Below are 27213 nucleotides of genomic sequence, written 5' to 3'. Positions count from 1 at the left end.
CGCATATGACTGCAAGTGGAGTGTTTCAGACAAGAGGAATACAGGAATGCCTTTCACAACTACCTGGCTTCCATGAAGAGACACCATGCCTTCATCAGTGTCAATTTGCTGCCCAACCTTTCATCTCCTAAAATTTGCCTTTTGTCTCCATTGTTCTACTAATACTCTCTTCATTTTTGTTTCAACTTTTTCTTACAACAACTTTACACTCATCTATCTACCCATACTATCTATGCTACTTCCTCTTTGGTTCCTTTGTAGAGTCAACCCAAATTCTAATGCCCCTCTTTCTAAATTCCTTTTGGTTTGCAAGACAGCATTTGCAGTGTTTTCCAAGATTCCCTTGTCTTTTTACAACCTCTTTTTCTCAGTCTCTAATTTATCTTCCTCTTTGTCCTAGCTAGTCGAGAGAATCCAGGTAGTTTGCACATCTCTTTAGTCTCTGTAAGTTCTCTCTGGGAACTTATCAGTCAATCAACTCATTCCTTTCTTCATACCTAGAATTACTCTTTCACTTGGATTAAACTGGCAGTTTTGGATGACATACATTTATGGTTTTGGAGGAACTAACTAATCCAGTGCTATTTGCTAATAGAGCTGTAGTAGTCAGTATGCCCTGGATACAAGTGACAAAAAAAAAAAAATGAAGTTGAGGTACTTTTCTCATCTTTGTCTGGTGCAGCAATTCTGATACCTGTTGTCTTCCCAGATGGGTAGTTAGATTTCTGTCACAGTCGGTGATTATATTAAGATTTCCATATCTAGAAGAGAAACTTCCCTTTTGTGTTTTGGCTTGATAGCAATGAGCTATTTTCCAGAAAATTCTCCTAGTATTCTTATCTTTATTCTAAAAAAAAATAAATAAAAATCAAAAAACACGTAATAGATTCATTGAGGTATAATTCACATAATGTAAAATTCACTTTTTAAAAGTATATAGTAAAAAAATTTTTTTTGGAATATTCACAAAATTGTGTAGCCGTCTCTACAATAAATGTTGGAATTCCTTGATTGCCACAGAGAAGTATTTCATCCATTAATCTCTACTTCTTGTTCCTCTAACGCCTGGAAATCATCGTTTTCTGTCTCAGTGGAGTCACTGTTCTCTGCAGTTCATTTAAGTGGTTTCATACAGTATGTAGCCTTCGTATTTGGCTTGCTTTACTTAGCATAATGTTCTGGTGCTTGTTTATACTGTACCATCAAGTAACATTTTCTTCTTATTATTGTTAGGTCATATTCTACCATATGAATATAACGTACTTGGTTTGTCCATTCTCAGTTCACGGATAGCTGTGTTGTTTCTACCTTCTTTGCTTCTGTATTGTTGAAAACATTTCCATATACTCATCCTGAGTCCAGTCACCAGCAAGCCACCCAGAAAGGCTTGGACGAATCTTGACTTCACTCGGAGAACTGAGGATGAGTGAATTTTCTTTGCAACACTGAACACTTAGAAGAGAATGAACATTTAAGTAAAACCTTTTTCTGTTATAAGCAAGGAAGGGATTGGTATTAGAAACATTGGGAGATACAATACAAAGTCTACCCATGTACTTTAGAGCTAGAACTTCAATTCTTTCTCTTGACAAATGCCATGCAGTTGGAAGCCAAGCTTGTGTCTCTGCAGTTTCATTTTTTTCTCTCTATCTCATTTTCTCCCTGTCTTGCTCCATCTCCTCGGTCTCCATTCCCTTATCAGCCTAGGTGACCGTTTCTGCTTTATGATTATATTACTTCTCATCTGTTCTTTTCTCACACCTTCTGCTCCCACTGCTCTGTCATGCCTTTTCTTCCTCCAATCCTTCTTATACATCTTGATGAGAACAATATTTGTACAGCACAAACCTTCTAGGAATAATGTCACAGCCACTGTTCAAAAGGCTTCCTCAGCTCCATTATGTATAAAACGAAGTCCAGATTCAACATCCACACATTTCAGGTCAATCCCAGAATGACATCATCTGTCCTTCTCACAAATTATTTTCTGTGCTTTTGAAAGTCCTACCAGTTTGCAGAGACTTCTTAGATACTAATAGCTAACATTTATCAAGCTAGAGTTGTGTGTCAGCACTGTTCTAAAATGATTGGGATTACTCTATTGATTCTTTACAAGAAGTCTGAAATTCATACAATTGCCAGTACAAGCTGAGCATCCCTTATCTGGAATGGTTACAATCAGAAGTGAAATAAATTTTCAGATTTTTTTTTTGGATTTTGAAATATTTGCATGTATGTAATAGCATGAGTAGGAGACCCAAGTCTAAATACAGAATTCACTTAAGTTTCATAGATACCTCATACACACAGCCTGACAGTGCTTCTATGCTCTTATTTTTACTGTGACCCATCTCTTTAGCGGTTAGATTTTCTTCTGTGTTGTGTTAGCACCTAAAACAAGTTGAGGAACTTGGAACAATTTGGTTTTCCATTTTCAGCTTAAGGGTGCCCAATCTACATTCACATTTCAAAGATAAAACAATCCAGGATAAGCATATTACTCATGATGGTAACATAGCCCCAAGGTACTAGAGCTGGAATTCACACTCAGAAAATTTGATTCTTTTGTGTAAGCATCTCTCTCTCTCTCTCTTCTTCTCTCTGTCTGTCTCCCTCTTGCTAAGATCTTGTTGTTGTTGGAAAGACAAATTTACAGAGAAAAGGAGAGGTGAAAAGACCTTCCGTACACTAGTTTACTCTTCAAGTAAGCGCAATGGCCAGGGCTGAGCTGATCTGCATCCAGCAGTCAGGAACTTCTTCAGGGTCTCTCGCATGGGTACAGGGTCCCAAGGCTTTTGGCCATTCTCTATTGCTTTCCCAGGCCACAAGGAGGGAGCTGGAAGGGAAGTGGAGTAGCTGGGACATGAACCAACACCCATATGGGATCCTGGTGTGTTCAAGTCAAGGATTTAGACACTGAGCCATCACGCTGGGCCCTAGCATCTTCTTTACACTTCACCTGATTCTATAGTCTGTGGCTCAATCCTCTCTCCTAACCTTTGGCCCCAGCCTCCCCGATTGTAGTATTTCCTTTCTTTGCAACTATATCATGTTTTCTTTTTTGTCTTCTTATGCCACATTTTATATGTTGCTTTAGACCTAGTTCATAAGGAAGAAAGGGAATTAATATTTCTTTAACATTGATGATGGAGAGTATAGTCATTTATGTTCTTGTTTCTTTGCCATCCAGGCTTTTTGTTATGGGATCAAATACTGAAGGAAAGTTGGGAACTACCGTGTCTTCCTTTATTTGTGTCCCTGGTTGGTGGGTTGCGTCAGCTGGGAAGCAAAAGTGGCAGGCACAAGATGTAAAGGTCCATGGGCTTTGGAGACCACAGACATGATGAGGAGTCATAAATTCTCAGGGCACTCCGCAGTATGACCTGGGAAAAATATTACACCTGACATTATGGGCTGCATTGGGTCCACCCGAAATTGTCACCAAAAGTTTACATCCTAACCCTCAGTACCTCAGAATGTGACTGTAACTGGAGAAGAGTCCTAAAAGAGATAATTAAGCTTACATGTAGTCATTGTGGTGGACCCTTCATCTAAGATGACTGCTCATAAATGGGAGGACAAGGATGTAAGCATGTGTGTGCACAGAAGAGGGACTACGTGAAGGCGTAGTGAGAAAGCAGTCATCTCCCAACCAGGAGAAAGAGGGGGAGAGGAAGAATCCTGTGGATATACTAATTGCTGACTTCCAGACTCCAGACCATGAGAAAATACATTTTCCTGGATAAAAAAAAAAAAACTGACTGATCTAATATTTTGTTATGGTGACTCTGAAAAACCAACATGCTATCTGAGCCTCAGTCAACTACTCTGTAAAATGGGTTTGATGAAAGATTCAGTGGAATAAAATTCTTAGCACAGGATAAGGTACTTCCTTGTAGGTAATCAGCTAATGGCAAGTTTCTACTTTCTATCAACCTAAGGTAACACATTTGACGACAACAGTAACAAGTTGAGAGAGGCTTGAGGATGACTCCCCCTGAACACTGGCAAGGAAATAATTTGAGATGAGCTGGGGACTAATTCTGTCAAGTTATACTACAGAACCACCTGGAGAGGGCATGATCCAGGAGTGGGCCCAGGAGGGAAATAGTGGGCACCACCCTCTTGGAGGGCATGAAAACCAGGACTGGGGCAGACCTGGCTGAACAGAATGGCACCCACCAGCATGTATGTGGGCTAGATAGTGGACCCGGTTGGGTTGAACCAGGTTTCAGTGCACATTGGCATGTAGCAGAGCTGAATAGGATGTGGGACAGACCAGGCAAGTCTGCAGTACATACGGGCAAGCATGGGAACCAGGGCAGGGGGCAGGCCTGGTAGGGGTTGTTGTAGGTCGGTGATGGAGCCAGTGCACAACCAAGTTATCCCTTCTTGGTGGATGAGGGCTTCACAGCCCTCTAGAGTCCAGGCTCTTGCATTTCCAAGGTGGTGCCCAAATGGAATCAATTCCAAGCCTCACTTGTGATGTGTGACATTGACAGAATAAAAACTATCTATCAGGTACTATAGTTTGCCATGGACATCGTCCAATTTCAAGTTATTCTCACCTCAGTTTCATGAACACCTGGATTTTCTAAATGGCTGCAATTGAGGCCCAGAGAGGTTAAGCGACTTGCCTGATGTTTCCCAGGTGAGAAATGTCAGAGCCGGAATTTCAAACCAGCAATTTTTCTGACTCCAAGCCCCCAACTCTGGTGCTCAGCTTCGCCACACCGCCTCCACAGTTGGCAGGCCGGTTGGACTGCAGTCTGCAAACAATTAGCTAGAGCAGCTCTCCAGCAAATCCAAGAAACAGCTGAATTGTTGAAGGGGAGGGGACAGCCATCTTAAAAGAGAAAGCCTCTTCTCTCTGCAGCTGGTTGACTGGGAGCAGTTTGCCACAGGCTGCTAAGGGCTAGGAAGGGAATGTTCACTGACTGCTCCTTTTCCCAATTGTTTTTCCATGACACTGAGCTCACACTCCAGGGAAAATGCAGGGCCTGAGTGGAAATGTCGTCCAAAGCCATTCAGCCAGGGCTTTAAAAGAAACTTTTGTTGGTTGAAATCTCTTGACTGTCCCGACTTCTCTGGGCTAACATGTTGCCTGATGAAATAAAGAGCAAATAAACAACAGATCACATTTAAGCACAAATAGATACCATGCCATGTGAGAGACATACTTACATTAACACTCTATCCATTGTGTCCGTGAAATTTAGATTGCTTCTGCATTTGAATTTGCTGACTCGGACCATCTTGCTTGAACAAACACAGAAGCCCATCGCCCCCCATCTTGCTGCCCAACCACAAGTTACTTTGTTCTTTTGCAGGAAGCAGCAACTCAGGACATATTCTGGCAGTTGCTGGCTTTGTTTTGTTCCTTTAAGAAAAGTTTTAACAGATGATGTGGGAATCTGTAAATAATAACAATGGCAATAATACTCCTTTCAGGATCTGGGAAGTATCTGGAAGGTTTAGGGAAGTGAGAAAATCAACTTTTCACTAAAAGTTTCTTGAAAATTGGTCAGTCTAATTTGTATTTAATAAAGAGTGGCAAGCACTGCCACCACAGCATCTGGTGGAAGCATTCCCCAGAGGAAGTGGGACAGGACCCTGCCCTCCCTGGAGCTAAGGCCCTTCCCTAAGGATTAACTTTGAATTCCAAGCTCTGCAAGACCCAGTGACAATGGAGTCCTGGGTGTGGACAGAGAAAAGGAAGAGGCTTGAGAAGGACAAGAAGGGAGAGGCAGTACTCTATAGTGTGAACCAGACAGCCACCCCCCATCCCTGCTTTTCATTTTTAAATCTGCAAGCACACTTCTGGCCTTGGGGCTCTCCTGCTTGGACCCTTCTCCTCCCTTGGTTCCTGGCCCAGGAATCTAGCCACGTGCTGTGGTGTTGGACCTTTCCCAGGGGTGCCCCATCTAATCAGCAGCGGGCCAGCTGTCAGAGAAGCCTCTGAGAAAGAGAAGACACCCTGGGAGAATGAGCATCTGCCAAGGAACTAAGTGTCCCCATGTTTGCAGATGTACGTGTGTGTATGTTCGTGGGTGTGCACGGTGGCAAATACAAGGCCCCATTGTATCTTGCCGTGTAAAACTGGCTGAGGGCCTGGTAGTCAGGGTGGGTCACAATTCACTGCAACTCAACACTCTCATATTGAGTTTCAGGGTTCAATGCCCTGAAATGCAAAGATAAGGTCAATTCCTACCTTTAAGGGACTAAAAATCTAAAAGGGGATAAGGCAAGGAGATAGTAACAAAAGAGGCAGAGCTGGGTGAGTGTCCTGACCAGCCAAAGTTTATAAAATGCTCACAGAAGGGAGAGAATGTTTGCTTCAAGGAGAAATCAGAAAGATTTTAAAGGAGGAGTTGACATGCAAAATGAGCTTTGTAGAATAGATATGATTTCATGACTTTGGGAATAGTGCAGAAGATTTATTTTATATTTGGTATTTTATTGTGTTTCATGTAGAAATAAACTCATTCTCTAACATAGACTCAGAATGAATTTCACTAATGAAAAGCACAGGCATATCAGGGGAGACATCCAAAGCAGACAAGCAGGACCAATTTTATTATAACATTTCCTCCTCTTGGAATATCCTAGGGATATCAATGACTAACATGGGAGGCCTAAAGCAAAACATGAAACCCATGTACCAGACCCATGATGTGTGCCTTGCATATAGCATCTTGCTGAATGTGAACGAATAGCAGCCTTCTAGCTAACTCATATGCTCTTTCTCAACTGCAATATTCATTATATGGTCAAGTCTTCAACTATCATTCATCTTCAGGGAAATGTCAATCAAAGCAGCAGTGAGGTGTCACCTCACTTCTGTTAGATTGGCTATCATTAAAAAGACAAAACACAACAAGTGCTTTTGAGTATGTGGGGAAAAAAGGAACTCTCACATACTGTTGGTAGTAATGTAAATTAACATAGGCGTTGTGTAAAGCAGTCTGGAAGCTACTAAAAGAAAGGAACAAGCACGAGAACTAAAGTGAACCTAGCAGTCCTGCTATGGAGCATATATGCGAGAGAAGTAAAATTGTCCTGTTGCTGCATCATCTACGTGAACATATTTATTGCCACACTATTCCCAATTGCCAAGAACTGAAAGTAAAGAAAGTGTCTAACCATTGATAAATGAATAAATAAAAATGAGGTACATGGATACAATGGAATGCTATTTGGCCATGAAAAGGATAAAATTTTATCATTTACAACAATATGGATGGAACTGAGGGTCATTATGTTAAGATAAATAAGCAAAACAGAAAAACAAGTATTAAATGATCTAACTCATAGGAAGTTAGAAATGAATGGTAGCTACCAGAGGCTGGTGGAGGACAGGGGAGGAAGAAGGGGGAAAGGCTGATGATTGGATACTAAGATATAGCCAGAGAAGAGTAAGAAGTTCTGGGTTCTAATGTACAATAGTTCTAATGCATATTGTTAATGTACTGTATGTTCCTCTAAAAAAGTCAACAAAACTAGAAGATTTTGAATGTTTTCACTGCAAAGAAATGTTAAGTGTTTAAGGAGATGTATGTTTCATTCCCTACATGGCTGCAGTAGCTGAGCTTCTTCCAGATCTCCCGCATAGTTGCCGGGGCCCAAGGATTTGGGCCATCCTCTATCACATTCTCAGACCATTTACAGGAAGCTGAGTTAGAAATGGAGCAGCCAGAACACGAACTGGCACCGATATGGGATATCAGTGCCATGGGCAGAGGATTAGCTGACTGTGCCACCATGCCAACCCCAAATGAGTACAATTTTTACGTCGCTTAAAAAACTTTTTTAAGCAACCAGCATTGTAGCACAGCACATTAGGCCAACACTTGCAATGCTGACCTCTGATAATGAATTCTGGCTGGCCCACATCCCATCCAGCTCCTTGTTAATGTGCCTGGGAAAGTAGCCAATCATGGCCCACATGCTTGGGCCCTTGCCACCTACTTGGGAGATCCAGACAGAGTTTGGCTCCTAGCTTTGACCTGGTATGGCCCTAGCCATTGTGCCCACTTCGGGAGTGAATCAGCAGATGGAATATCTTTTCCTCCATCTCTTTCTTTCTATTTGCTACTCTTTCAGTTAAATTAACTCATTCAACAAAGTTTGGTAGATAAAAATTTTAAAAAGAATATGGTCGAATCAATCTCCCCTTATTATTCATATACATAGATTCCAGGAATTCTTCCACTTATATTACAATTAATCTACTATTGTTTTTCCCTACAAATTGTTTTTGTTAATATATTGCTTTTGTCATTGTGTAGATTCAATTAAAATAATTAATATGAACTGAGATCTAATAAACACTCTTCTGTTTCATTCGTATTCTCTAAGTAGTAGGCATTTTGAATCCTAGTATAATGAATTTCACTGTAACATAGGTTTTGGATTTGGTAGTCCTGTGTCATTTTGAGCTCTTATAACTATGGGATGTATGTATGTGACTATAACACATTTACATAATTAAGAAATTATTATAGTACATCTTTGCTAATCCCTGATTACTTTATCTCTACCTCTTTGGAAATTTTTGATCTTTAAGTAGAGTATTGCTACTGCCCTTTAAGATACAGCATAGTTTCCAGAATTTTCAGAAGACAGTGACATAGCATTGTATTGAAAGTGATTGGTTTTGCTTACTTTGTCATAACATCTGGACAAGGAAAGAGTCTGGTTTCTTTAAGAAAGAGGTGGAGGCTTTGGCAGCCCACAAAGTCTTTGGGTATACTTCTGGTCATAGAAAGTATGTTCCAAGTCAAGGAAGTCTTGGTATAGAAACAGGAGGTAGAGTTCTGGGCTGGCTTTCTGAGTGCCTAAGTACTCATTTCCTGATTTAGAAAAAAGCTCATGGGGTTATACCATTTTATAGGCATTGGTGATTCAACTTTCTATTTAGCTAATGTCAAGAGATCAAAAGAGTTTAAACTACCTGGCAAAGGAAGGGCTATACTTGAAAGTAGCTTTGCACATACAATGAAGAGGGTGGTCCACACTAAGAGATCACCCGGCACAGATGCTAAGCAGTGCAATTTAGGGTTCTACCAAGACCTCAGACAAAATTACTTTGTCTCTTCCGACTTCAGTTTTCCTGTAAACAAACAGTGTGCTATCATTTCATAGGGTTAATGTGATAATTTATTTATTCAAGAATTAGGAGTTGAGTTATCTACCATGTGCCAGCCTTGTGCAAATAAAGCAGGCAGTTCCTGCCTCCATGAATGATAAAATGAGGCACTGTTGAGTCCACTGTACAGAATCCATAAATGCTGTGAAGAAAGTTATTGTTCCAACTGCCATTAAGTGCAAGCTTCTGTGAAGGTCCGTTTCCCTGCTTCTTTTAGAATTTTTTTTTTTCCATTTGAAACTCAGCTAGGTTCAAAGCTGTTCCATAGATATAAAGTTTAAAAAGATCACCAGAGTGGGTTTTTCTTAGATTTGGAAGTGACACAGCATGGAGCAAAGTAATTACTGATCATAAAGTCTTAGGAAGAAATGATCTTCAAATTCCACTTTTTGGCTTGGTATTTCTTTTAACTTCCCTATGTTGACATATTTAATATGTGTACATATCAGTAGCAAGTAGTTAAAGCATGTGTGCACTTAAAAAGATTTTTTCCTCCTTCTCCTCTCCTTCCCTTCCCTTTCTTCCTTTCCTCCTCTCTCCACTTCCCTCCCCTCCTCTCCCCTCCCCATCCTCTCCCTTCCCTTCCCCTCCCCTCCCTCTCCCTCCTCTCCCCTCTCCCTCCTCTTCTCTCCTCCCCCTCCTCTCCTCCCCCTCCTCTCCTCTCCTCTCCTTCTCTCTCCTCTCCTCTCCTTCTCTCTCCTCTCCTCTCCTCTCCTCTCCTCTCCTCTCCTCTCCTCTCCTCTCCTCTCCTCTCCTCTCCTTCTCTTCCTTTCCCCTCATCTCCCCTTCCCTGCTTTTTCTTACTCTCTATACAAAAAATCATAAGCAAGATCTTGTACCATTGTTTCACCTCACCTGTGCATATGAATTCCAAGACCTCCAGTGGATGCCTGGAACCCCAAATAGAACCACATCTTGCATATTCTTGATTTTTTTCCCTATAGATACATACTGGGGATAAAGTTTAATTGCTATAGGAGATGGACAATAATAATAACATAGAATAAATATGACAAAAAAAAGGTATGTTAGTATGGTCTATTTGTCTTGGAAGAGTCAAGACAAATATCAATATTTTTAGATAACAGTTGACTAAGAGTAATTAAACCTATGGAAGATGAAGCCATAGCTGCTTTGAGAAGCTTCATTAGTTCATTGAGAAGGAAGCATAATTAAATTTTGTCTGCCTCCTAGAAATGGCTGTCTAGGGCCTTTTAGGCATTAACCAACATTGCTGTCAGGTGACAGAAAATGTTACAGCAGTATTATGATATTTGCAATAATAACATTTATGTAATTGCTATTGTATTGCATAAAACATTTTTTCCTTTTAAATTCTGGAGTCCAAAGCTAACATAAAACCACGACAAAAATATTTCTTTTAAGACAATACTTTTTCCATGTTCAGGCTTACAATAAAGTAGCACAGAACAGTGTCTTTTGTATACCCTCAGCTGTAGTGCCATATGGTACAAACCAAACTGTTTCTCTAATACCTACTGGCACGCAAATGAATCCATCAACAATTGTTTAGTAGCTGCTTTGGGCTAGAATCCATGTTATATCTGCAGGGAGTTACGCAAATTAGGTAAGTAAATAAATAATAAAACAGAAACCTTCCCTTTGCGGATCACATAGTTGGAGAGATAACAAAAAGTCAATTAGCCATTCAAGACCAAGTGATAGCCCCTCTCCCCAAATCATGAAGTGTTTTGAGACAGTTGTTCTTTAAACACAGGGCTTGGTTTAAGTAGTTCATTTTTGAGAGTTGTTTCATGGCAAACTAGGGACAAATGTCTTCCTAACATTTTCAGCTGCCATGTGGCTCAATCCAGACTGTATTTCTCTTATTTAACAGCTAGCAAATTCAATAGTCAACAAGTTTTCCTTGAGTATCTGCTTTGTGCAAGAACCCGTGCTGGATTTTTCAAATTTGTTTTTTAATTTTGGAACATAATGAATTTTGGAACATATGTGTTGACTATCTGGGGACAGATTTTGCAACCTCTGTGATGTTCTGCGAGAGGCTGGGCCCAAGTCCTGAGAGCCAGCCTGCGATCCTTCTCAGAGCTTCTACCCAGCCCCTCAACACAGCTGAGAAGAGCACATCACCTGAAGACTAAAAAGCAGAAAGGAGGGCACTTTGCTGAACCTTTCTTTGATCATGGGCACTTTGCATCTGAGAGAAGGAGCAGTTAAAGTTAGGAGGCTCCTGAAGTTAGGAGACTGCTTCCTTAAAGCTTAGAACAAGAGGAATTCCCTTTACCAGATGGTGGAGTGATGCTGATTTAGAAGAGATTCCTACACAATAACCTGGTAATCCCGAAGGGAAAATATGGACTTATACTTTTAAATGGAGCTCAGATTCAGTAGGGTTGGGGAGATTGACAGGCAGGTGGAGAACCACGTGTATTTTCTGAGGCTTGGATGGGAGTTCATTATAGAGTGATACAGACTGAGAAAGAAAGATATTTGGATTTTTTTTTTTTACTTAATGTTCTGAGATTGCAATTTTTTTAAGCTCTATGACATATCTCTAACTGCCTAACAATTTCTAGATTTCTAAGAAGCTTGAGTTTGTTGTTAATTTAATACACAGTTGAAGCAAGCCAAGGTGGCTTTTCTATGCCAGCTGTGTGGTACAATGTCCTCTTAAAAGGCTCTTTAAAATGAGGCATGTAAGGGAATCCTTTCCTGAACTAGGGCCTCTGAAACTAGGTCAGTGGCTCTCGTCCTCATCTTTCTGCTTGCGTTGCCGAAGCATAGAATAAGCAAATAAATATCAATGAGTTGCTTAATGATTTTCATAAGGCTCCATCTTCTCAAAGAAAGGGGCTCTCCTGAAGTGTTTGATCTGCGCTCTATGAATCTGTTCTCCAAATGGCCAGCACATGTCGAGGCCTGTTGTCCTCTGGGTTACAGGAAGGCGCCTTTGATGGGTTAACCACAGAGTAACTGAGCTCTTTTTCAAGTCCCTTTCAAAAGTTCCTTTGTCCTGCTGTGGATTGTGCCACTTTGACTGGATCAGCAGGAGATTGCTTCTGGCAAGTGGTTCTAGTACATTCTCCCTCTGATCCATTTGGTCCCTGGGTAATGGCATCTTAAATCTGACCTCCCTTAGCTTGAAATGTGAGCACCAGGTAGTTATAAAACAATTAGCCAAACTCTAGATGACACACTCATACTTTTGCGGTAGTCAACACCCAACTCATGCCTGAGTGAAGTTTTTTGAAAGTCACATTAAGTCAGCATCATCATCTTCCACCATCTTGAAGAAGATCAATATTTTTAAAAGTATCTTGGCTACTGCTGGATAGCACCTGCAGGGTATCTGCTTAGGAAGTGGCCCTCCATGTTCTGTGATGTCCACTCCTTTCTCAGGCAGGATGGAAGTGGTTAGCAATAATCATCTTTAATGCTTTGCTTTGCACATGCAGAATAGAATGGTGATTTGCTTTGGTTAGCTTGTATACATTTTGATTCATGCTCATATTTACAATATAATTGGGGAGGCATTGAGAGGTCTTCAAATAATTTGTGTAGTATGTATACTAGAAAAACCTGGGCAGATATTTAAAAACAAAAATTGCCCCGAAGTAAATTTATGTTTTAATGCAGTTTTCCTGCAAACTTAAAAATATATATATTTATTTTGGAGAATTACACAGAGAGAGAAGAGAGAGAGAGAGCACACGAGTGTGCTTCCATCTGCCAGTTCACCTTCCAGTTGGCCTCAATGACCAAAGCCAAAACCAGGAACCTAGAATTCCAGCTGGGTTTCCTACGTGTATGGTAAGGGCATAAGCACTGCTTTCTTAAGTGCGTCAGCAGGGAGACAAATTGAAACTGGAGCAGCAGGACTCAAACTTACACTCACAGGGGATGTTGGCATCACAGGCAGCAGCTTAACCCACTGGACCATAATGCTGGCTCCTCCCACCTACATTTTAGTAGCTGTTAGCATGTGAAGACAGTGCCTCCTGTGAGGATTGTTGAAGATAGAAAATGAACATTTCTTATGAAACTTAAATCTCTGAAGCACAAAGCTTAACGTTGAATCAGAAAATGTAATAGCTATTTATCAAAAGCAAAATCTACAATAGAACAAGATTTAAGAAAATTGAAAGCGGACATTGTGGTATAATGGGTTAAGCTGCCACCTGAAATGTCAGTATCCATATTGGCACTAGTTTGAATCCCAGCTGCTCTACTTCGTATCTCGATCCCTGTTAGTGTGCCTGGGAAAGCAGCAGGAGGTGGACCAAGTCCTTAAGTCCCTACTTCATGTTGGAGACGCGGATGAACCACCTGGCTCCTGGCTTTGGCCTGGCCAAACCCTGGCCATGTGGCTGTTTGGGGAGTGAGCTAGAGTATGGAACATGTCTCTATCACTTCCCCTTTTCTAACTCTTCAAAAATGAGTAAAATAAGCCTTTTTCTCTTTTTAAGAAGACATGAAAGAAAATAAAAAGATCTTTTCCTGTTTGTTCTGTTTTGAATATTAGAAAATATTTTTAACACTCATGTTACTATCACTTAGGCTCTTGCCTAAGTGCTGCCAAGATAATCAACATTTTTCTTATTTATGTGATTCTGGGCATTCGAAACTCTTGCCTCTTATCCACACAGTGGATAAACAGTTGGTTGCTCTAGGTGAGTAGAATATTACTTGAGTGGCAGCTCTGCCAAGCCATGCAAAAGTCCATAGGACTTCCTTTTTTCCTTCCTTCCTTTCCTTATTTTTCTCTCTCTCTTTTTCCCTCCCCTCCTTCTCTCCTTCCCTTCCTCTCTCTCTTCCTGCTTTCTTACCTTTCCCTGTTTTTCTCATGATGGTAATTGAAGTCCAGTAATGGCCAAAGCTCTCTTACATTGGATTTTTAAAATAATTAACCATCCCCAACTTCCATCCCCTTGTATGTGAAAGAGAGCCTTGCTAATTTCAGACTGCATTTCCTAGTGTTGATTGAATTCCCATCCTCACAGCTGCCTAGTTCAGAGAACTAAAGAGTCCCTTTCCTTCATTACAGTCATCCGCCCACATCAAACCAAGCATCACTCTGTATTGATCTCTTAATTGTCACCAAGCTATGGCTTCTCCTGTGCCTTTAACCACTGGGGCCTTGGTCCAGGCCCTGGCATCTCAGATCTTATACCTGGATTTGTCACAGTGATTGCTTCCCTATTATCCTCTTTATTTCTATTCTCTTTCCTTTTCAAACAAATTCTTTTTTGTCTTATTTGTTTTTTTCTTTTATGAAAGCTTAGATTACCTTTTACCCAAATTAGAACTGAATAAGTCATGTAGCTATGATCATAATAGTCAGCATTTTTTGAAGAAATCATGTACAGAAAGAGACTTTCATTGAATGTTTTTTGATTTCCCATTGTGTACTTTAAAGTCAGTATGATGAACTCCTCATTGGCTTTATAGTGTAAACAATCCTTGCATGCCATATTTTTGTGATATTTGAATACTGTCAATTCTATTACTTGCTGTTATTTGCTTAATATTTTTGCATATCTGTGTGTGAGATTGGTTCACATTCTGTCCATAGATTACTTTGGCATGAGGACTAAAATGACTTTGTAAAATAGTTATTGGTAAAATATTTTAAAATGTTTTTTTATTCTTCTTAATGATTACTTATTAGGGATTATTTGTTCTTCTTTAAATATTTAGATGCATATGTTCCTACAATCATCTGAGGCTAATATTCTTTTGTGGCATGTTTATGATCACAGTTATTTTATCCTTGTTCATTGTGAGTTTATTGGTTTATTCTTTGTCAATTTCTTCTTGTATCAATTTCTGTAACTTAGGCTTTCTAAAAAAATTGTACAGTGTGTCTAAGGGTTTAAATACACTCATTTAAAGTTGTTCATGTGATTCTCTTATGATTTTTAAATGCTTTTTTCTGTTTTAGTGTCTGAATTCATATTTTGTACTGTTATCGCTGCATTTTTTTTTTAAAAAAAACAACAATCATGCCAGGAGTTGGTCTACTTAATTGCTTTTTTAAAACAACCAGCTTTTCATTTGTTGATCAGATGACCAGTCATTCATTCTTGGCCATCACAAGAGTAATTTTTCGAAAACTCAAATCTGTTTTTTTTTAAATCCACCAGCCTCACTGCACCACCAGCTGTAGCCTCCTAACTCCTTCACTGGTTCCTTTTCTCCACATTTGCTTGTGTTGGCTCTACTCCCCAGTAATATCAGATTCCCAATCTGATGCAACGGAAACATCGCTGTGTTTCATGCTCTGTGCCTTTATACCAACTTTTCTTCCTTCTTCCATTATCCACTTAGTCAAAGTCTTTTTTTAAAAAAAAAGATTTACTTATTTTTATTGGAAAAGCAGATCAGATTTATGCAGAGAAGGAAAGACAGAAAGATCTTCCATCCTCTGATTCACTCCCCAAATGGCTGCAATGGCTGGAGCTGAGCTGAACCGAAGCCAGGAGCTGTTTCCACGTCTCCCATATGGGTGCAAGGGCCCAGGCTTGGGTCATCCTCAACTGCTTTCCCAGGCCACAAGCCGGGAACTGGATGGGAAAAGGAGCAGCCAGGACACAAACTGGCACTCAAATAGGATCCTGGTGCTTGTAAGGTGAGGATTTAGCCGTTGAGCTACTACTCTGGGCCCGTGGTCAAAGTCTTTAAATTCCACTTCATGTTTTCCTCCCTCTACCCCCCTTTCTTTCCTCTCTCTCCCCAGGGAGATGGCTTCCTTCTCCAGTCTGTTTAGTATCTTGCACAGATCCCTCTTTTCCCATCTGTCATTGCACTGTGTTAAGTATTTGCCTTCCCTACTCGACCATGAGATCCTTGAGGGTTGGTATATTCTATTTTTCATCTCTGTATTCCTAGAACATTTAACTTATTTCTCCTATCCTCATATCTTTCCTTTTTGAAACAGGAAAGGCAAAAATAGAGACAAGATTACACTATGTCCTTTTTCTCTATTTTAAGAAAGGTTGGCATCCAAGTCCTCCAACCAAGGCGCTGACTAAATTAACTTTCCTCTTTCTGCCTTGTCAATATGCACTTAGCATTAAATCACCTTCTTGTTAACATTTTTAACTCTCTAGCATTTAAGTCAATATTTTCATCTTATAAGGTCCAAACTATTTTATGGCTGGACATTTCAATGCCTTTAAAATACTGGAGCAGATTTTAATCAGATTATAGGATTATGATGTCGTACTCACAGTTTATTTACACATGTACCCACTATTTAATGAGAAAGGATGATAATACTTCATGAGGAACCCAATACATCTTAGAACCTATGTATTTGGGCAAAATATTATAAGCAGATAGTTCGAAGAACCCTTATTAAAATAGAGCTGATCTCAGCTTCCCCCCCTCCCCCCCGCCGCCCCACGGGAACTTTTACAGCAAGTGACCTAGATGTAAATATATAAAACAAGACGCTGTTTCAGGCAGGGAACTGAATGGTTGTGAAACCCAAAAGGGAGTTGGTGAACTAGGGTTTGAATCTCAGCTCTCTGCTTACACTTTAAAGCAGGACTTTAGTCAGGGTAAATATCACCTGTACAGCAAGGGAGACTCCATCTGACCAGCTACGTTCCTCTGAGGCCTCCATCACATCACATGTTGGGGACGTTACCCATACCAAACCAGGAAAAGCAGATAGTGTTTTTAATTGAACTTGCATGACAGATGCATACTTACTGTGTATAGGATAAATTCATAGTTATCAGATATATGACACTCAACAACAGCCTGATTAAAGATAATCCCATTTTCCTTGAAGCTGTACTTGTTGCTTTAATTTGTTCACCTGGAACAACACCCTAACATTAATCTATTTTATTTATGTTGCTTCAGTCAAAACACAATTAGACCCTGGGATCCAGGAGTCTTGAGTTTCACACTGAGCATGCACTGTCCTCTGACGTTGGACACCTGACGGAACTTTTTTTTTTTGGTGTGTGAACATTTTTCTACATTTTCCAAAAGGCAAAACCTTAGTCCTCCATCCCTCTTTTCTGTGTGGTCATCACTAACTTGGCAGCCTTTGGTATCAAAACTCAGGCCACGGATATTTTAATTCATAGGAAGAATCCAATGCGTGTAATGTCTTTATCCGTCCATGAACTGTGGGGGGCAGGGAGATCACCAAGCCCGCATGTTGAGTTTCAAGCATTTGCCAATGTTCCTTTAAAGTAATCACCTCTTGGAGAGGCCAACAGCTCTTTCACAGACTCCTCATTTTGCTGTTGGAAAGAAAACTTCTTCTGTCCTCTCTTTCTCCACCTGAACTGCTCAGTAATTCAGAGTCATTTTGTTTGTCAGATCGCCCTTGACAGCTACATGTACACTGCCCATCCAGTCCACTATCCAAAGCAGAGGTTGAGGGAAAGTCCTTGTGGGAAGCGTGAATGGTTAGCAGCTGCATTTGACCTTCATCTTGGCCTGACCCGAGGACTGATAAAGCCTTTGCTAAGCTTTACATTTATTTCCCCAGCGTTTGTGTGTAAAGTAAAAAGGCTGATTTTGTCTGCCCTTATCACAGTGAGGCTTGTTAATGTGTTCTGGGCATGAAGTGAGTGAGGGGGCCCTGGAACATACCCAGGCTCTGCTTGCTCCCAGCCTGCTTCAAGTCATCCAGCAGAGGCTGACCTATATTCCAGTGACACAGACCAGATCCGCGTAGGACAGAACTGCCCAGGGCACCGCCCACCCCCTCCTCCCTCCTCGGCCAAGAGGGCAGCCAGATCAGTACACCGAGTCCTCTCTCATCAGCCTGCCGGTGTGACAGCGTGCCAGGGGTCTTCTCAGGCAGCAAGCCAACCACAGCAGGAACCTCTGGGCCACGTCACACTCTGTTCTCTCCAGGAAAAATAGCGGTGATCCAAAGGCTAGAGGGAAAAAAAAATTGTCTTTGGGTTTGATCAAAGATTATTTGCTTTCAGCAATTGTTTTTGGAATGCTTTGCTGTGTTGCTTTAGAGTGGGCAGATGGCAGGATTGTGGAGGTGTAAAACAGCTAGGAAAAAACAAGATGATTCGAACAGAAGGAATCTGTATAAACTCTGCTGGATCATCTTGCTCTTCATGAAGACAATTGGCTCTTTCCCTCCCTGCTCCCTTCCCTGCTTTGTAGGATGTTTGAAGTGTTCACGCTTTTTGGTTTTTAATTTTTTTTCTTTCTTAAAAAAAGGACACCATGCATTGTTGTGCCACTTTGGGCATTTGACCTGGGGACACTGGCATTATCTTTGCCTTCAGCTTAGTTTGAGGACAATTCCAATCGAAAGATTCTAGTGCAAGACCCGTCTGAGAGCAGAGGGAGCAAAGAGAAAAATGCCCCTCCCCCCACATGGAGGGAAGCTGCCGCCTGGAGGCAGGGGTCGAGCCACGTAAGGCACAGGAACTATGCCTGAAAGAGATCATTTCAAGCTGAGCTGTGGTTTGCCACAATGTCCTCGTGATCAGTTGAGTGGTCAGATGTCAGGGGTGACTGAAATAAGTTCATTTTCCCACAGTGGTGAGAGAGTGAGGAAAAAAGGAAAATGGGAACAGCTTTGCCCATACGAAACATCTCAGGGTTTGATTGGAGCAGGCTTGAAATGGTATCACCATCATCCATGTGACTTCTGTGAACAGCACTGAAAAGAAACAACAGTTGATGCTTTTGATTCGAATAACAACCTCAATCCCCACACCCACCCTTTTCTCCCTAATGCCCATGAATAATCTCTCGAGGTGTGAGTGCTCAGCTTCATTGTTCATTCATAGTAACCGTTCGTTACGATGGGACTGACAGGGAGACGGGAGGTAGACAGAACATCTCAGGTGCGGTTCTGGGCTGTCAGGAGCTCAGGACCGAGCCTTCCTAAGCGGGGGTTGCCAGACCTCCCGGAGGCAGCCGGCAGCGCAGCCTGGCTTTCTGGCAGCAGCTGCAGCGCTCTGTCTCCATGCAGCCTGTGTGTAGTAAGTCTCTGGGATTCCAAGAGTTAAAGTGTCATCTACAGTGGGAACAATGGCTTAACCACGGATTCATCCTGGGCTGGCCTACTTATGCGTTACTGTGTACGTGTGTATTTTTTTTTTCTTTTTCAAGTGCTGTTCTCTTTTATGAAGTCATATCCTAAAATGTCTGCTTTCTAATTCAGGGACAGGAACTCCCTGATTCACCATCAGGAGCAGGGTGCTCTCCTTCCTCACCAATGCCGGAAAAGCACTGGAAATCTCAAAGACAAAAACCCAGGCCATCAAACAAGAAGACTAAAGACTTCATCTGGAAGTTACGCACCAGGTAACCCCAAAGCTAGACATCCATGCAGCTTCTCTTTCTGTTTATCATTTTGCTCCTAAGATGTGGGTCTCATCCTGATCTTGCTGACTCCACAGTACCTTGAGCTATTCAGTGGCTGTGAAATCTCTCACTGGCTTCGGGCTGGAATTGCAGCCCACTTGTGGGAGAACTAAGCTGCTGCCTTGCAGAGCTAATAGTGCGCTTCTGTGCGGTGGTGGGCAGATCAGTAGAAAAAGGTGACATCATGGATATTCCAGGAATCCAGGTCTGCAGCGCAAAGCAGCTTCCTCCCTACACAGCAGAGGCAGAACCTGGACTTGAGACAAAAACAACTCTCCTTTCTCGTAAATATCTGCCCAGGGGCTCAAAAAAAAATATTCTAAGTGCAACAGCTCTGAAATGGTCCCTTTCCCTTGGAGACCCATCTGATTTTCCAAATCCAATCACAAACTTTTAATAGCATGCCATGAACCTCTCAGCTCATTATTTCTCTTCAAAGCCCTCCGGTTCGCCAGCTTAGAGCCTGTGAAGTGTTGTTTGATGATGTGCTGCACCATAAATAAGCACATAGGACATGCTAAAATCCATCCTTCACTACTTCTGGCTTTCCCGCCAGGAATACTGCCATGTAATCAGTGATGTGTGATTTGCAGCAGTTGCTCTGGATCGAGAATTTTTTTTCAACATGTCTAGTGTGTAATGTAGGTTATATAATAGATTTATCATGTTTACATAAACCCCATCTCCCATCCTGCTCCTTCTCCTTTTGCTCCTCATCTCTCTCAGGGCTAGGATGTTGGAAGCAAGGAGAATTCGTGTTCAAGAGCAGACTTTGCAAAACAGCAATTATAGCTTTAACTATTTCTTACTGCAGGAAATCAATGCGTTATATAATTCACCATGTCTCTAACACCCAGGGTTCCTTCTGATGTCTTTAAGTTGTGAGCAGACAACCATTTTACATGTGTAACCAGGCGTGAAGGTTAGCAAACAGAATGGAGGTTACTGTTGTAATCAAATAAAGCTCATGCAAGCTGATCTGACATGTGTTTTGACTAATTTTTTTCACTATATGGTAATTAAGCAAAAATGGTAAGCAGTTGACCCAAATAACTATCATGTGTATTGTTCTGTTGCAAATCATGGTGAGATTAAGATGGTCTCTGGCCAAGGACACAGAAATACCTAGATCCTATTCTGTATTAGCCTCCTTTTCCTGAAAATCACTGAGAGGAAAACAAGGATGTTCAAACATTTCATGAAAAAAACATACAAGCTAAGGCAATAGGTGGGTTTAATTTTTTTTTTTTTTGCAACAGAACCAACTCACTGTCTTTTATCAGTTTGTGAAACAGACACATTCTGTCTGATAAAATTAGTTGTTCAATCCCCAAATGTCCAAGATGGCTTGGGTTGGCCCAAAGGATTGAGTTGGGAGCTAGAAACTCAATCCCAGAATCCCACAAATGGCAGGAACCGAGTTACTTGAGATATGACTGCTACTGCCACTGTCCAGCACCTGCACTGCTGAGAAGCTGCAGCTGTGAGCCACAACCAGGAATCACACCCAGGCACTCCAGTGTGGGGAATGGGCTTAACTACCATGGAGAAACCAAAAGCTCCAAACTTAGCTTTCAGTTCTATTTTCCACCAAGTTTTTGAAGTACCTTCATAGATGCAAAGTAAATAATGATGGGCAAAAGAACTTTTTATTAATACCTGGGGTTGTGGACACACAGTTCATTGCATGACTCAATGGAACAACACTAGAAAGATGACCTTGGTTGGGCTCCATGATAGCCCAAGTCTAGGACCCAAAAGGATGGGTTTCACTGATGAATATGTTGCCTAAGGACGAGGCTGGTCAGCCTGCTGGGTTCTGTTCGTCTGGAAGACATGAGTCTCAAAGCATGGTCTTTGCAACTGCAACATCAGCAACCCTTGAGAACTTGTTAATAATGCAGATTTCAAGGCCACAGCTCTTTGGAATTAGGGATCAGGAACTGAGGGTTTGGCCAAGCATTCCCTGGTTTCAGAAGTCATCTGGATGATTTTGTTGTCATTTCAATCTGAGGATTTCTGTGCTAGATCCGTTGATCTCAAGCTTTTATGTGTATCAAATCACTTACGGCCTTAAACCTTCTGCTCTCGCTGTGTGTGCTCCAAATCCATCCTATTCAAGTCTTTAAGGGTGAGATGTTGGCATTTGTAGTTTTTAAAAGCCCCCCAGGAGTTTCCAATGGGCAGCCAAGTTTAAAAGCACACACTTGAAAGCAGTATTTTACCAATTGTGGGAGGAACTGGTAAAAAATACAAAGTTCAGTCATGCTTCAATTGTGGGTTCCAGGTGGCATCCACAATGGTTTGTGAACTCCCCATTACTGCTACTAAAAACGTGGACCAAAGTTGGGTTAGCATCCAGCCTCCTGGAAGGAGCTTGCTAAAAGTACAAAAGTGTAGATCTCACTCCAGAACCATTGATTGATACTCTCTGGGGACAGAACCCTCAGAGAGGTCCCCTAGGTATTTCTGATGCACACTGAAGACTTGGTCCAGAGTAAATCTTGGTCCAGAGTACATTCCCCTATTTGTCTCTCAGACTGGCTTTATCAGTACTGGTTTTGCGCAGCAGTAGACAAACTAACAAACAAAAAAACCACTCAGTTTGTCTGGCTGTTTTGTTTGACCTTTTTTTTTTAGTCTCATTTCTAATTTGAGTCTAACTATCAGTAACTCTGATGTCCACCAGTGTCACTTGTAGTGTGTGAAGCTAGCAGGAAAGAAGAGAGGAGCTGTGAACTTTATGAATGTTAAAGACATTAATAGTTCATGATTTTTTTCAGTCTCTAAACAAAATCTATTTGATATTTTCCCATGTCCCCAAAGCCATATCCATGTAAACTCATGTAATAAGTGTTTAACTCATTCACTAAGTATTCATGGAACTGCTTCCAGACATGGTATGATGGCTGAAATTTGCCGTAGTGGCGAATAAGATATTAAGCACATAAGCACACAAGTAATATGTAATTAGTATGATAGCATGACAAACACCTTGAAGTGCAGGATAGGTGAGAGGTTGTCATGTCAGGCCCAACTTCCTTTTGAGTAATAGGACTCTCGAAGGAATTAACCAAGCAAAGCAGTGAAAAAGTCATGCTAGAGAAAGATGTGTGCCAAAGTACTGAGATAGGTTTAAGGGGCTGAAAGAAGGTGATGATAATCAGAGAGATGAGACTGGGAAGGGCAGAAGCAGGCTCAGACAGTCTCCTAAAAAGGACAGGGGGTTTTATTCTGAGAAAAGGCAGAAGCACAAGCAAAGGACCGAGTGCCAGCGTGATAGATGTGATGGAGGCACCTGGCCTCCATTGTCAGAGAAGGCTTCTGAGGAATGACATGTGGGTAGAAGTGTGATGGGTGAGAAGGTGGTCAGCTAAAGTAGGGAGAGAATGATAATAGTGTAAGTGAGGACCTAGAGATGGGAACGAACATGGGGACTTCATAGATTTGACAATATTCTGCTCTGTACTGAAAGACAGTGAACCTTACAGATTGTGCTGTCAAGGTCATTGGCTGGGTTGCGCCAATGGGAGACAGACAGCAGAAGATACCAGGATAGAAAGAGAGAACTCGGGGTATGTTTCTTCCCTCTGTTAGATCTTCAGGTCTTCAGTGTTTCTCCTGCTGTTTCTGTTTTTCTGGAAGATGTCCTATACCTAACTTCTACCCAGTGGTATTGGACTCTGAGCCTATTAATATCTAGACTTCCAGGCCAGGAGACAGAGAACTTGATTTCTTGCCATTGCTAGTCTTTGAGTTTCCTCAATGCTTTGCATGACTTCTTCACAATTTCACACTTGCAATTCTGATTCTACTGCTTTGTAACAAATTGCTCTGTAATGTGCCCTGTGACAGAAATTTGATCAAGATACAGCCAAGATGATTCAGGATTCTTTTTTAACCTGTATGTTAAAAATAAGCAGGTACACACTCATAAACTGTAGTGGGATCTAGCCAGCATACTAGATATCTTTTCCTTTTTCCCTTCCTCCTCCCCCACACCCTTTCGAATATGTCTTGGTCTTTAAACTGATTTCTCTCTCACTCCTCCCTGCCAGGCATGGAATAAGTATGCCATGTAGTTCATAGGTATATTTCAGATTAATCTAACCTGTTATGATAAGTTCTCTAAGCTGTCAATCAGAAAGTCCAATTTCATGACAATTCCTGGAAGAGGAGATTTTATGTTCATTTTTAAATCTGAAATCCCCATTGCCATCCAGTTCCGGCACAAACATGACATGTGCACCAATGTCCCACCCCCGAGTTGTGCTTTTGCCTGGCTTAATGATAGCTGGGCCAGGAGCTGCAGCTGGATCTGGGGCTGCACTTCTCCTCCTCACCTTCATCCTCACCTGTCCTTTGTTCCTGTTATAACCCTGTAAAACTGATCCTAGAAAACCCTCTCTGGCACTTCCATGATCCTGTCAAGTCTCTCTCATGTGCCAGTTACCCTATCCTTAAACTAGTTAGTATTGTTATCTCCTACTGCTGCCTTAGTTATCTGTGTCCTTTAGTAGACTATGTGTATTTTAAACATGACTGATTCTTAATGATTATTTTATACACATTCTCTTACAGCCACCTACCAGGCATATAGTAGGTACTCAGTTAATTGACTGCCATAACGAATAATCATATATGCCTATTTTTCAAAGGTGTATTTTTTTTGTTAGTTTGAGAGCAAAGATACAGGCCTTCCATCTATTGGTTCACTCCCCAGAGGGCTACAGTGACCAAAGCTGAGCCAGGCTGAAGCTGGGAACCAGGAACTCCATCTAAGTTTCTCGTATGCTGGTGGGAACCCAACTAGTTGGGCCATCATCCATTGCTGCCTCAGGCACATCATCAGGGGGCTGAATCAGAAATGGCACACCTGTGACTCGAACCGCACCCACATAGGATATTTGTATCACAGGAGCTGGCTTAACCCCCTACACCACAATACCAGTCCCCATATATTGACTATTTTTAAAATGTGTTATATAGATGACCTTGTAATTCTACACTTTGTAGGAAACAGGGGCCTGCCCTGTGAATAAACACTGCTCCATTGTGTAAGTTGGTAATATTCAAGATTTCCATTAAGGCAATGGCCATGGGAACAGAAGGACGTGGATTCCCACAGCAAAACTCAAGGATGTTTCAATGCCTAGACCTTGAACACTCACAGCCCTCAGGCTGAAGTGAATACTTCTGGAGCGTTGGCTGCATAGAGCTTTGCCGAAGATAAAAGCAGTGTTTAAGGGAACATTTGGGCAATGTCTCGGAGTAGCCAGCTTGAGCAATTTCAAAAACACTGTGAGTTCTCTGCAGGCAGATCTTACCCATTGAGATCCTCGGTCACTGTCCAGACGAGAGTCTCAGAGGTCCATCTCTGGGTAGGAGTTAAGCTCTCACAATGCTCATAAAGTTGCTTCATGAGCCTTTAGCATGAATGTGACCATCTGTCTTACCCAATCCTGGAGGGAAACCTTAGAAGGAACAGCACGTTGACATTCAGGCAAGAAGAAGCTGGGTGCCAGAGACAAATGGAAATACTTTTCCCAGGTTATCCTCCCTGAGCCCAGGGGCAGGAACTGGGAACAGAGTGCCAGCTGGGCTGCAAGGCTGCTGGGGTGGGTGCAGGATTAGTAGTTTCTATAGAAACACTTCTATATGATGTCTTTGGGGCCTTTGGAAATTGGCACTGGTCATGCCCTGTAAACCATGCAGTGCCTTTTCAGTGTTCCCAATGCTTTTCTATTACCAAGGGAGTTTTCTAGTTGCTGCCCTGTCTCCAGCCTGGAATTTCCTGACATTCTGTGAAAAACTATGGTGGGTTTCAGAATTCTGAGCCAGATTTCTGCCTTTGCAGGAAGAGAGGGCCCTTAGTATGCCCACATTGTGAGGAGCAACAAGCTTGGCTTCCAGCGCCCTTGGCATTTTTTTTTATTTTGCAGCTGCCACCTCCACCCTCTGCCTCTTGATCTGAGCCTGTCCCCATGAGACCTGGCTCTCAGCCAGTTGTCAGCTAATCCTTGTTAAGGTGTGAGATGCCAGGGGCTCAAGGGCTATTAATCCTGCTAGGAGCTTTCTACAATAAACAAAGTCCTGCCATTAAATCAAAGAGCATTAAAAAATCATCACTATATAACTTAAAATTTCTTTGTTTTCTCTATAAACCTTTACATGTGTAAGTGAGTATAGTATATTTGGTGTTATTCTTTCCCCCCCAAAAAATGTTCTACACGTTTCTTTACTATATTTATATATGTACTTATTTGAAAGGCAGAGTGAAAGAGAGCCCTTTTAGCCCCTGGTTCATTTCCAAAAGCCCATATCAGCTGTAGTTAGCAAGGAGACTGAAACTCCATCCACTTTTCCTACTTGGGTCATTGCATGCTCCTCCCTGGGTGTGCATTAGCAGGAAACTGGAATGGAAGGAGAACTGCAACAGGACCCAGGTACTCCTAAATAAATGTAGGCATCACAAACAGCATGCTGGTGCACCAAGCATTCATCCCTTTATATTTTCAAGTTCCCAGTTTCCATTTTCTAGTTTAAAGATGCTTTCTACGTATCTACTCAGTTCACAATTTCTCCCCCAAGCATCCAAATGCCATTGCTTTTGGCCTGCCTCCTGGGTGGTGAGCAGGCCCCAGGAGGGTGCCGTGTAAGTAGACCTTGGCATTCTCCAATGCCTGACCCTCACCAAGCTGCATGAACAGTTGTTTGAGTCAGTTTGAGTCCGTTTGAGTCTTTCCCCTGGAATTGTGCAGTAAGGGCAAGGCAGGGATTCCTGTTGGTCTCTCCAGGTAGCATGTCAGCTATGTCAGCTTGGGGTTTTGGAGGCAGAATTACTGCAGTTATAGTGAGACATTAGAGAAGCAGCAGCCACGGGCGGAGCATGAGGCAGATACACACAGAAGATCAAGAAGGTCACCTGAAGCAGGTGCCGAACTTCCTGCTCTTGGTATCCATGAGACACGCCTGTACTTTTTTTTTTTTAAGATTTATTTTTATTATTTTTTCATTGGAAAGGCGGATATACAGAGAGGAGAGACAGAGAGGAAGATCTTCCGTCCGATGATTCACTCCCCAAGTGAGCGCAATGGGCCGATGCTATGCCGATCCGAAGCCAGGAGCCTCTTCCGGGTCTCCCACGCGGGTGCAGGGTCCCAAAGCTTTGGGCCGTCCTCGACTGCCTTCCCAGGCCACAGGCAGGGAGCTGGAAGGGAAGCGGGGCTGCCGGGATTAGAACCGGCGCCCATATGGGATCCCGGGCATGCTAGGCGAGGACTTAGCCACTTGCGCCACCGCGCCGGGCCCCACGCCTGTACTTTTTGCTTCAGTCAGACTTACCTCATGTTTATCACTGGCAAACAAGAGTCCAAACTAATTATAGGAATGGTGATAATATTGACTACACTAAATGTTTATTGTATGCCAGATACTTAACTCAGTGGTATTTCATCACTTTAAATACCTGGCAAGCTTGTTTGACAGTCAGCATATGGACATTTTTCTGTGGTAATATACCTTATTAAATTATACCCTGAATTAGAATCCCAATCAGTCTGATGCTATGGTTCTGTGGTCTTAACTATTCCCTTATTGGCCTCCTGAGTAAGTATTGCCATCATAAGTGGGAAGAATGGAAGAATCACCAGATTTTCCAAGAATAAATTTCAAATACTTTAATCTCAGGGGCCAGCAAGAAAGCACTTTACAGCTGA

At 41.9% G+C, this 27213-nt stretch overlaps 1 long non-coding RNA gene across 4 annotated transcripts in view; it reads left to right on the top strand.

The window, feature by feature from the left end:
- Positions 1-27213, top strand: part of LOC121153317 — a 387354-nt gene that overhangs the window by 186020 nt on the left and 174121 nt on the right. For all 4 annotated transcript variants that reach the window (XR_005883383.1, XR_005883384.1, XR_005883381.1 and 1 more), the window contains one exon: positions 19293-19435. This is a non-coding gene — a long non-coding RNA (uncharacterized LOC121153317). The remainder of the gene's footprint in view (positions 1-19292; positions 19436-27213) is intronic.

This window comes from Ochotona curzoniae, unplaced genomic scaffold (genome assembly GCF_017591425.1).
Source record: "Ochotona curzoniae isolate NIBS_2020 unplaced genomic scaffold, NIBS_Ocur_1.0 contig_2692, whole genome shotgun sequence".
Classification (NCBI taxonomy): Eukaryota; Metazoa; Chordata; class Mammalia; order Lagomorpha; family Ochotonidae; genus Ochotona; species Ochotona curzoniae.
Note: the sequence above shows the minus strand (reverse complement) of the source record. Positions and strands in the feature narration are given on the sequence as shown.